This window comes from Rattus norvegicus, chromosome 1 (genome assembly GCF_021556685.1).
Source record: "Rattus norvegicus strain SHRSP/BbbUtx chromosome 1, alternate assembly SHRSP_T2T, whole genome shotgun sequence".
In the NCBI taxonomy this organism is placed as follows: domain Eukaryota; kingdom Metazoa; phylum Chordata; class Mammalia; order Rodentia; family Muridae; genus Rattus; species Rattus norvegicus.
Window position 1 is genome coordinate 142,240,494 of NC_141534.1, and position 11,696 is coordinate 142,252,189.

At 42.7% G+C, this 11,696-nt stretch overlaps 2 pseudogenes; one reads left to right on the forward strand and one right to left on the reverse strand.

Annotated features, from left to right (window-relative positions):
• The first annotated feature begins 291 nt into the window (after positions 1-291).
• On the forward strand, positions 292-1,184 carry LOC108349849 (60S ribosomal protein L7a pseudogene; annotated as a pseudogene).
• An 8,119-nt stretch (positions 1,185-9,303) lies between these two features.
• Positions 9,304-10,305, reverse strand: Gapdh-ps69 (Glyceraldehyde-3-phosphate dehydrogenase, pseudogene 69; annotated as a pseudogene).
• Between the last annotated feature and the right edge of the window lie 1,391 nt (positions 10,306-11,696).

The window sequence follows — 11,696 nt, forward strand, 5'->3', positions numbered from 1 at the left end:
CATCTTCTTCCCCTTCTTTCTTCCTTTTTTCTTCTCTTCCTCCTCCTATTCTTCTTTTTAATTTTTTTTGAATAAGAACTGACTGTAGCTTTTTAAAAAATACCTGGCAGGGTTAGGGTTAGGGTTAGGGTTGGGGTTAGGGTTAGGGTTAGGGTTGGGGTTGGGGTTAGGGTTAGGGTTAGGGTTAGGGTTCTAACCCTGGCAGAATTCTGTTATGACTCCTCTGAGCCTGGCAAATTTGTTTGTGTGTTTAAAGCTTGGAAGGATTTTTACCACTATAAGAACCTCTTCTGCTTTCTCTCTCCTCCAGTCGAGCAAGATGCCCAAAGGAAAGAAGGCCAAGGGAAAGAAGGTGGTCCCGGTCCCCACCGTGGTCAAGAAACAAGAGGCCAAAAAGGTGGTCAGTCCTTTGTTTGAGAAAAGGCCTAAGAACTTCAGCACTGGGCAGGACATCCAGCCCAAAAGAGATCTCACGCGCTTCGTCAAATGGCCCAGCTACATCAGGCTGCAGCGGCAAAGAGCCATCCTCTATAAGCGGCTCAAAGTACCTCCTGCCATCAACCAGTTCACCCAGGCTCTGGACAGGCAAACAGTGACTCAGCTGCTAAGCTTGCCCACAAGTACAGGCCAGAGACAAAGCAGGAGAAAAAGGAAAGGCTGCTGGCCTGCGCTGAGAAGAAAGCTGCTGGCAAGGGGGAAGTCCCAATTAAGAGACCACCTGTCCTCCGAGCAGGGGTCAATACAGTCACCACCTTGGTGGAGAACAAGAAGGCTCAGCTGGTGGTGATTGCCCATGACATAGACCCCATTGAGCTGGTGGTTTTCCTGCCTGCCCTTTGTCAAAAGATGGGGGTACTCTACTGCATCATCAAGGGAAAGGCCAGGCTGGGGTGCCTGGTCCACAGAAAGACATGCACCGCTGTTGCCGTCACACAGGTTAACTCAGAAGACAAGGATGCTCTCTCTGGCTAAGCTGGTGGAAGCTATTAGGACCAATTATAATGACCGATATGACGAGATCCACCGCCACTGGGGAGGCAACGTCCTGGGTCCTAAGTCTGTGGCTTGCATTGCCAAACTGGAAAAGGCAAAGGCTAAAGAACTCGCCACTAAGCTGGGTTAAATGTACACTTAAGTTTTCTGTACATAAATATAATTACAAAATTAAAAAAAATAACCTCTTCCTTTGTTATGGGTCTGTTTAGGTTGTTGACATCTTGGTTTAATCTTGGTGGTCTGGCTGAATCTAGAAATTCATTCATTTCTTTTTCTTTTTTTTTTTTTTATCTGATATTTTTTTTTTCTTTTTTTTTTTTTTTTTTTATTAACTTGAGTATTTCTTATATACATTTCGAGTGTTATTCCCTTTCCCGGTTTCCGGGCAAACATCCCCCTCCCCCCTCCCCTTCCTTATGGGTGTTCCCCTCCCAACCCTCCCACCATTGCCGCCCTCCCCCCATAGACTAGTTCACTGGGGGTTCAGTCTTAGCAGGACCTAGGGCTTCCCCTTCCACTGGTGCTCTTACTAGTATATTCATTGCTACCTATGGGGTCAGAGTCCAGGGACAGTCCATGTATAGTCTTTAGGTAGTGGCTTAGTCCCTGGAGGCTCTGGTTGCTTGGCATTGTTGTACTTTTGGGGTCTCGAGCCCCTTCAAGCTCTTCCAGTTCTTTCTCTGATTCCTTCAATAGGGGACCTATTCTCAGTTCAGTGGTTTGCTGCTGGCATTCGCCTCTGTATTTGCTGTATTCTGGCTGTGTCTCTTAGGAGCGATCTACATCCGGCTCCTGTCGGTCTGCACTTCTTTGCTTCATCCATCTAGTCCAATTGGGTGGCTGTATATGTATGGGCCAAATGTGGGACAGGCTCTGAATGGGTGTTCCTTCAGTCTCTGTTTTAATCTTTGCCTCTCCCTTCCCTGCCAAGGGTATTCTTTTTCCTCATTTAAAGAAGGAGTGAAGCATTCACATTTTGATCATCCGTCTTGAGTTTCGTTTGTTCTAGGGATCTAGGGTAATTCAAGCATTTGGGCTAATAGCCACTTATCAATGAGTGCATACCATGTATGTCTTTCTGTGATTGGGTTAGTTCACTCAGGATGATATTTTCCAGTTCCAACCATTTGCCTACGAATTTCATAAACTCGTTGTTTTTGATAGCTGAGTAATATTCCATTGTGTAGATGTACCACATTTTCTGTATCCATTCCTCTGTTGAAGGGCATCTGGGTTCTTTCCATTTTCTGGCTATTATAAATAAGGCTGCAATGAACATAGTGGAGCACGTGTCTCTCTTATATGTTGAGGCATCTTTTGGGTATATGCCCAAGAGAGGTATAGCTGGATCCTCAGGCAGTTCAATGTCCAATTTTCTGAGGAACCTCCAGACTGATTTCCAGAATGGTTTTACCAGTCTGCAATCCCACCAACAATGGAGGAGTGTTCCTCTTTCTCCACATCCTCGCCAGCATCTGCTGTCACCTGAGTTTTTGATCTTAGCCAATCGCACTGGTGTGAGGTGAAATCTCAGGGTTGTTTTGATTTGCATTTCCCTTATGACTAAAGATTTTGAACATTTCTTTAGGTGTTTCTCAGCCATTCGGCATTCCTCAGCTGTGAATTCTTTGTTTAGCTCTGAACCCCATTTTTTAATAGGGTTATTTGTTTCCCTGCGGTCTAACTTCTTGAGTTCTTTGTATATTTTGGATATAAGGCCTCTATCTGTTGTAGGGTTGGTAAAGATCTTTTCCCAATCTGTTGGTTGCCGTTTTGTCCTAACCACAGTGTCCTTTGCCTTACAGAAGCTTTGCAGTTTTATGAGATCCCATTTGTCAATTCTTGATCTTAGAGCATAAGCCATTGGTGTTTTGTTCAGGAAATTTTTTCCAGTGCCCATGTGTTCCAGATGCTTCCCTAGTTTTTCTTCTATTAGTTTGAGTGTGTCTGGTTTGATGTGGAGGTCCTTGATCCACTTGGACTTAAGCTTTGTACAGGGTGATAAGCATGGATCGATCTGCATTCTTCTACATGTTGCCCTCCAGTTGAACCAGCACCATTTGCTGAAAATGCTATCTTTTTTCCAATGGATGGTTTTGGCTCCTTTGTCAAAAATCAAGTGACCATAGGTGTGTGGGTTCATTTCTGGGTCTTCAATTCTATTCCATTGGTCTATCTGTCTGTCTCTGTACCAATACCATGCAGTTTTTATCACTATTGCTCTGTAATACTGCTTGAGTTCAGGGATAGTGATTCCCCCTGAAGTCCTTTTATTGTTGAGGATAGTTTTAGCTATCCTGGGTTTTTTGTTATTCCAGATGAATTTGCAGATTGTTCTGTCTAACTCTTTGAAGAATTGGATTGGTATTTTGATGGGGATTGCATTGAATCTGTAGATCGCTTTTGGTAAAATGGCCATTTTTACTATATTAATCCTGCCAATCCATGAGCATGGGAGATCTTTCCATCTTCTGAGGTCTTCTTCAATTTCTTTCTTCAGTGTCTTGAAGTTCTTATTGTACAGATCTTTTACTTGCTTGGTTAAAGTCACACCGAGGTACTTTATATTATTTGGGTCTATTATGAAGGGTGTCGTTTCCCTAATTTCTTTCTCGGCTTGTTTCTCTTTTGTATAGAGGAAGGCAACTGATTTATTTGAGTTAATTTTATACCCAGCCACTTTGCTGAAGTTGTTTATCAGCTTTAGTAGTTCTCTGGTGGAACTTTTGGGATCACTTAAATATACTATCATATCATCTGCAAATAGTGATATTTTGACCTCTTCTTTTCCGATCTGTATCCCTTTGATCTCCTTTTGTTGTCTGATTGCTCTGGCTAGAACTTCAAGAACTATATTGAATAAGTAGGGAGAGAGTGGGCAGCCTTGTCTAGTCCCTGATTTTAGTGGGATTGCTTCAAGTTTCTCTCCATTTAGTTTAATGTTAGCAACTGGTTTGCTGTATATGGCTTTTACTATGTTTAGGTATGGGCCTTGAATTCCTATTCTTTCCAGGACTTTTATCATGAAGGGGTGTTGAATTTTGTCAAATGCTTTCTCAGCATCTAATGAAATGATCATGTGGTTCTGTTCTTTCAGTTTGTTTATATAATGGATCACGTTGATGGTTTTCCGTATATTAAACCATCCCTGCATGCCTGGGATGAAGCCTACTTGATCATGGTGGATGATTGTTTTGATGTGCTCTTGAATTCGGTTTGCCAGAATTTTATTGAGTATTTTTGCGTCGATATTCATAAGGGAAATTGGTCTGAAGTTCTCTTTCTTTGTTGTGTCTTTGTGTGGTTTAGGTATAAGAGTAATTGTAGCTTCGTAGAAGGAATTTGGTAGGGCTCCATCTGTTTCAATTTTGTGGAATAGTTTGGATAATATTGGTATGAGGTCTTCTATGAAGGTTTGATAGAATTCTGCACTAAACCCATCTGGACCTGGGCTCTTTTTGGTTGGGAGACCTTTAATGACTGCTTCTATTTCCTTAGGAGTTATGGGGTTGTTTAACTGGTTTATCTGTTCCTGATTTAACTTTGATACCTGGTATCTGTCTAGGAAATTGTCCATTTCCTGAAGATTTTCAAATTTTGTTGAATATAGGTTTTTATAGTAAGATCTGATGATTTTTTGAATTTCCTCTGAATCTGTAGTTATGTCTCCCTTTTCATTTCTGATTTTGTTAATTTGGACACACTCTCTGTGTCCTCTCGTTAGTCTGGCTAAGGGTTTATCTATCTTGTTGATTTTCTCAAAGAACCAACTTTTGGTCCTGTTGATTCTTTCTATGGCCCTTTTTGTTTCTACTTGGTTGATTTCAGCTCTGAGTTTGATTATTTCCTGCCTTCTACTCCTCCTGGGTGTATTTGTTTCTTTTTGTTCTAGAGCTTTTAGGTGTGCTGTCAAGCTGCTGACATATGCTCTTTCCTGTTTCTTTCTGCAGGCACTCAGCGCTATGAGTTTTCCTCTTAGCACAGCTTTCATTGTGTCCCATAAGTTTGAGTATGTTGTATCCTCATTTTCATTAAATTCTAAAAAGTTTTTAATTTCTTTCTTTATTTCTTCCTTGACCAGGTTATCATTGAGTAGAGCATTGTTCAATTTCCACGTATATGTGGGCATTCTTCCCTTATTGTTATTGAAGACCAGTTTTAGGCCGTGGTGGTCTGATAGCACGCATGGGATTATTTCTATCTTTTTGTACCTGTTGAGGCCCGTTTTTTGACCAATTATATGGTCAATTTTGGAGAAAGTACCATGAGGAGCTGAGAAGAAGGTATATCCTTTTGCTTTAGGATAGAATGTTCTATAAATATCCGTTAAGTCCATTTGGCTCATGACTTCTCTTAGTCTGTCGACATCACTGTTTAATTTCTGTTTCCATGATCTGTCCATTGATGAGAGTGGGGTGTTAAAATCTCCCACTATTATTGTGTGAGGTGCAATGTGTGTTTTGAGCTTTAGTAAGGTTTCTTTTACGTATGTAGGTGCCCTTGTATTTGGGGCATAGATATTTAGGATTGAGAGTTCATCTTGGTGGATCTTTCCTTTGATGAATATGAAGTGTCCTTCCTTATCTTTTTTGATGACTTTTAGTTGGAAATTGATTTTATTTGATATTAGAATGGCTACTCCAGCTTGCTTCTTCTGACCATTTGCTTGGAAAGTTGTTTTCCAGCCTTTCACTCTGAGGTAGTGTCTGTCTTTGTCTCTGAGGTGTGTTTCCTGTAGGCAGCAGAATGCAGGGTCCTCGTTGCGTATCCAGTTTGTTAATCTATGTCTTTTTATTGGGGAGTTGAGGCCATTGATATTGAGAGATATTAAGGAATAGTGATTATTGCTTCCCGTTATATTCATATTTGGATGTAAGGTTATGTTTGTGTGCTTTCATTCTCTTTGTTTTGTTGCCAAGACGATTAGTTTCTTGCTTCTTCTAGGGTATAGCTTGCCTCCTTATGTTGGGCTTTACCCTTTATTATCCTTTGTAGTGCTGGATTTGTAGAAAGATATTGTGTAAATTTGGTTTTGTCATGGAATATCTTGGTTTCTCCATCAATGTTAATTGAGAGTTTTGCTGGATACAGTAACCTGGGCTGGCATTTGTGTTCTCTTAGGGTCTGTATGACATCAGTCCAGGATCTTCTGGCCTTCATAGTTTCTGGCGAGAAGTCTGGTGTGATTCTGATAGGTCTCCCTTTATATGTTACTTGACCTTTTTCCCTTACTGCTTTTAATATTCTTTCTTTATTTTGTGCGTTTGGTGTTTTGACAATTATGTGACGGGAGGTGTTTCTTTTCTGGTCCAATCTATTTGGAGTTCTGTAGGCTTCTTGTATGCCTATGGGTATCTCTTTTTTTAGGTTAGGGAAGTTTTCTTCTATGATTTTGTTGAAGATATTTACTGGTCCTTTGAGCTGGGAGTCTTCACTCTCTTCTATACCTATTATCCTTAGGTTTGATCTTCTCATTGAGTCCTGGATTTCCTGTATGTTTTGGACCAGTAGCTTTTTCCGCTTTACATTATCTTTGACAGTTGAGTCAATGATTTCTATGGAATCTTCTGCTCCTGAGATTCTCTCTTCCATCTCTTGTATTCTGTTGGTGAAGCTTGTATCTACAGCTCCTTGTCTCTTCTTTTGGTTTTCTATATCCAGGGTTGTTTCCATGTGTTCTTTCTTGATTGCTTCTATTTCCATTTTTAATTCCTTCATCTGTTTGATTGTGTTTTCCTGGAATTCTTTCAGGGATTTTTGCCATTCCTCTTTGTAGGCTTCTACTTGTTTATTAATGATTTCCTGTGTTTCCCTAAGTGTGTTCATGTCTTTCTTGAAGTCCTCCAGCATCATGATCAAATATGATTTTGAAACTAGATCTTGCTTTTCTGGTGTGTTTGGATATTCCATGTTTGTTTTGGTGGGAGAATTGGGCTCCGATGATGGCATGCAGTCTTGGTTTCTGTTGCTTGGGTTCCTGCGCTTGCCTCTCGCCATCAGATTATCTCTAGTGTTACTTTGTTCTGCTATTTCTGACAGTGGGTAGACTGACCTATAAGCCTGTGTGTCAGGAGTGCTGTAGACCTGTTTTCCTCTCTTTCCGTCAGTTATGGGGACAGTGTGTTCTGCTTTCGGGCGTGTAGTTTTTCCTCTCTACAGGTCTTCAGCTGTTCCTGTGGGCCTGTGTCTTGAGTTCACCAGGCAGCTTTCTTGCAGCAGAAAATTTGGTCTTACCTGTGGTCCCGAGGCTCAGGTTCGCTCGTGGGGTGCTGCCCAGGGGCTCTCTGCAGCGGCAGCAACCAGGAAGACCTGTGCCGCCCCTTCCGGGAGCTTCAGTGCACCAGGGTTCCAGATGGTCTTTGGCTTTTTCCTCTGGCGTCCGAGATGTGTGTGCAGGGAGCAGTCTCTTCTGGTTTCCCAGGCTTGTCTGCCTCTCTGAAGGTTTAGCTCTCCCTCCCACGGGATTTGGGTGCAGAGAACTGTTTATCCGGTCTGTTTCTTTCAGGATCCGGCGGTGTCTCAGGCGCAGAAGTCCTGCCGCTCCTGGGCCCTCCCCCACGGGAGCCCAGAGGCCTTATACAGTTTCCTCTTGGGCCAGGGATGTGGGCAGGGGTGAGCAGTGTTGGTGGTCTCTTCTGCTCTGCAGCCTCAGGAGTGCCCACCTGACCAGACGGTTGGGTCTCTCTCTCACCGGGTCTGGGAGCAGAGAGCTGCTGCGGGCCGGGATCCGCGGGTGTGGGACTTCCCTCATTCATTTCTTTTAGGTTTTCCAGCTCAATGAAGTACAGGTCTTAAAATAGCCCCCTGTCATATTCTGGTTTTCTTCAGTGTTTGTTGTATTGTTTCCCTCTTCACTTCTGATTCTCTTAATTCTGTCCTCTCTTTCTTGCTTTTGGTTGGTTGGGTCAAGGGTCTGTCTGTCTTCTCTGTCTTCTCAGAGAACAGGTCTTAGATTCATTGATTTTTTTTTGTTTGTTTGTTTCTAGTTCATCTATTCCTTCTCTAGTTATTGTTGTTGTTTTTGTTATTTCTTGCCTTCTACTGGGTTTGCATTTGGTTTGTTCTTATTTTTTTTCAAATTCTTAGTTACATCACTTGTCATTTCTTTTTGTTCTTCCTAATTTTTTTTTTAAAGTGCAGACACCTAGATGCCTATAACTTTCCCTCAGGATGGTGCTCAGTGTGTCCCAGAGGTTTGCCTGTGGTATGTTTTCATTTGCATTTAGTTCCATAGAATTTTTCACCTTTTTCTTTATTTCTTCTTTTACCTGTCCATCACTCAGCAGTGAATTGTTCATTCTCCATGAGTTTTTGTATTTGTTAGAGATTGACTCATTGCTGACAATTTTATTGTCTGTCAACATGCTTTATTGCTGTGTGGTCAGGTAAGTTACAAGGAGTCATTTCAATCTTTCTGAATCTGTAAAGATTAGTTTTGCATCCCAGGATGTGATCTATTTTGGAAAAGCTTCGGTGTGCTGCTGGGTAGAGTGTGTATTGTTTGATATTTGGGTGGAGTATTCTGTAGCTATTTGTGAAATCCAGTTGTTGAATGGTGTCAACTAATTCTGATGTTCTTCCGTTTAGTTTTCATCTAGATGACCTGTCTACTGGAGAAGGTGGGGTATTAAAATCACCTACTATTAAAAGATTGTTAATCTGTGTCTTTAAATCTGGTAGTACTTTTTTTTAAAAAATGAAATTGTGTGCCCCTGAGTTTAGATAGTCATATCTTCTTGAATAACTGTTCCTTTGATTAGAATGGAATATCCCTCTTTGTTTCTTCTGATTAATTTTAATTTGAAGTCTATTTTTGTCAGATATTGGAATACAGATGCCTGCTTGCATCCTGGTCCCATTTGATTGGAATACCTTTGTCTATCCTTTTATTCCAAGGCAGTGTCTATCTTTAAAGCTAAAACATACTTTGGGTAGACAGAAGATAGATTTTCTTTCTCTCTCTCTCTCTCTCTCTCTCTCTCTCTCTCTCTCTCCCTCCCTCCCTCCCTCCCTCCCTCCCTCCCTCGCTCCCTCTCTCTCTCTCTTTCTTTCTTTCTTTCTTTCTTTCTTTCTTTCTTTCTTTCTTTCTTTCTTTCTTTCTGGGTGCAGTGAACTTTATTGATGGTATTCAAGAGAGTAAGGAGGGCTCCCTAGGCCCCTCCTGTTATTATGGGGGTCTGGGATGGAAATTGTGAGGGAGATGCTCAGTGTTAGGGCCCGAGTTGGGATGGGGACTCCTTAGCAACTGAGGGCCTCTCTCCTGCTCTCAGTGTCCTTGCTGGGGTGGGATGGGTGGTCCAGGGTTTCTTACTCCTTGGAGACCATGTAGGCCATGAGGTCCACCACCCTGTTGCTGTAGACGTATTCATTGTCACACCAGGAAATGAGCTTTAAAAAGTTGTCATTGAGAGCAATGCCAGCCCCTGGCATCAAAGGTGGAAGAGTGGGAGCTGCTGTTGACGTCTCAGGAGACAACCTGGTCCTCAGTGTAACCCAGGATGACCTTTAGTGGGCCCTCAGACGCCTGCTTCACCACCTTCTTGCTGTCATCATACTTGGCAGGTTTCTCCAGGTGGCATGTCAGATCCACAACAGATACGTTGGGGGTAGGAACACAGAAGGCCATGCCAGGGAGCTTCCCGTTCAGCTCTGGGATGACCTTGCCCACAGCCTTGGCAGCACCGTGGATGAAGGGATGATGTTCTGGGCTGCCTCACGGCCATCATGCCACAGCTTTCCAGAGGGGCCATCCACAGTCTTCTGAATAGCAGTGATAGCTTGGACTGTGGTCATGAACCCTTCCACGATGCCAAAGTTGTTATAGATGACCTTGGCCAGGGGGGCTAAGCAGTTGGTGGTGCAGGATGCATTGCTGACAATCTTGAGCAAGTTGTCATATTTCTTGTGGTTCACATCTATCACAAACATGAGGGTAATGGCCGAAGGGGTGGAGATGATGACTCTTTTGGCCCCACCCTTCAAGTGGGCCCTGGCCTTCTCCGTGGTGGTGAAGATGCCAGTTGACTCCACAACATACTCAGCACTAGCGTCACCCCATTTGATGTTAGGGGGATTTCGCTCCTGGAAAATGGTGATGGGCTTTCCGTTGGTGACAAGCTTCCCATTCTCAGCCTTGACTGTGCTGTTGAATTTGCCATGGGTAGAGTCATACTGGAACATGTGGACCATGCAGTTGAGGTCAATGAAGGGGTTATTGATGGCAACAATCTCCACTTTGCCAGATACAGAGAAGGCAGCTCTGGTCACCAGGTGTCCAATATGGCCAAATCCGTTCACACCGACCTTCATCATCTTGTCTATGGGCTGTGGCGGTCTCTCAAACTGGGAGGAACAGAGAGCTGAGAACTTTGATATGTAAAGATTATGATTATGATTATATAATTAATGTTTGGTTTATGCGTGTTTGTGTTTTGCCTGCATGTATGTATGTGCGAGAGTATGAAGCCCTGGAACTGGAGTTACACAGGTGTGAGCTGCCATGTAGGTGCTGGGAATTGAACCCAGGTCTTCTGGAAGAGCAGCCAGGGCTCGCTGAGCCATCTCTCCGGCCCCTAGAGTTATCATTGAAACATGTGTAAAGTTTGGTAGTTGGGCTAACTTTTGGTGCAGTGTTCGTATTGTCAATGGCATGCTGTGTTTTAATAACCATGGCTTCATGTTTCTTTTAGCAATGCCTCTGCTATGCTCATTCCCCTCTTTAGCCAGAAATAAATATAAATAAAGCCCTGCTTTTAACAGACCCTTTCTATGAAGTTGAGTATCATACCTGGATGGGAAAAAAAAAGAAATAAAAAAGAGAACATGACTGTTCCTATGTATCATGGAGGTGAGGTTTTATTGTAGATAAAATGGAGTGCACAGTCAGAGGCAGGGATATCTGGGAGAGTCCAGAGTGCACATGACCCTGAGCTGGGCCATGTGAAGAGAGAGAGGAGGGGAGAGCCTAGAGACCAGGAGACCGGATGACTAAAAGGCCAGGAAGGTAAAGGGTTAGAAAAGGCTAAAAAGGACGGGTACAGGCAGAATGGCTGGTTTATATACGGAAGGACAGCTGGGGGAAGGGCAGCCCAGGCCCAGGGCTGGAAAGTTTAGGATGGGGGCAGGGTATGCCAGCCAGAGGGACCTGTATGTAGGGATTGATAGTGACCAGGTCTGCTTTGATATGTTCAATAGGGACCTCAGGTAGCCATTTGTCCCCAGTTGGAGACCTAACAGTACTTACACTTCTGATATGATCAACCTATACATTTACTCTGAAAATATTTTTCTTCCATTAACCTTGGCATCCTGTATATGACATAGTTTAGTTCCAACATTTTAGCTACTATTCTTTCATACCTGTAGAAATATGTCTGGTAAAAAGTTATGTTGATAGAGTGAATTATAGAGGTTTAAGCCTTTTATTTCTAGAATGACAGGAGTTGGACCTACACTTAAGAATTAAAATATCTCCATGGGACCTTTTCTCTTCATCCTATGCCAGTAAGGTCATCGGGTTTATACTCGAACATGTTGATTTAAATCTCTCCTATACCAACTAATCCGCTACCATTATCTGTTATTTACTCTTTCCAAGTTCCATAGTTACACTATTCAGCTCCAATCTCTCGATATGAGTTGGATTAGCAATAAATACACTAGCTATCATTCCTTTACTTATTCACAAATGAAACCCACAA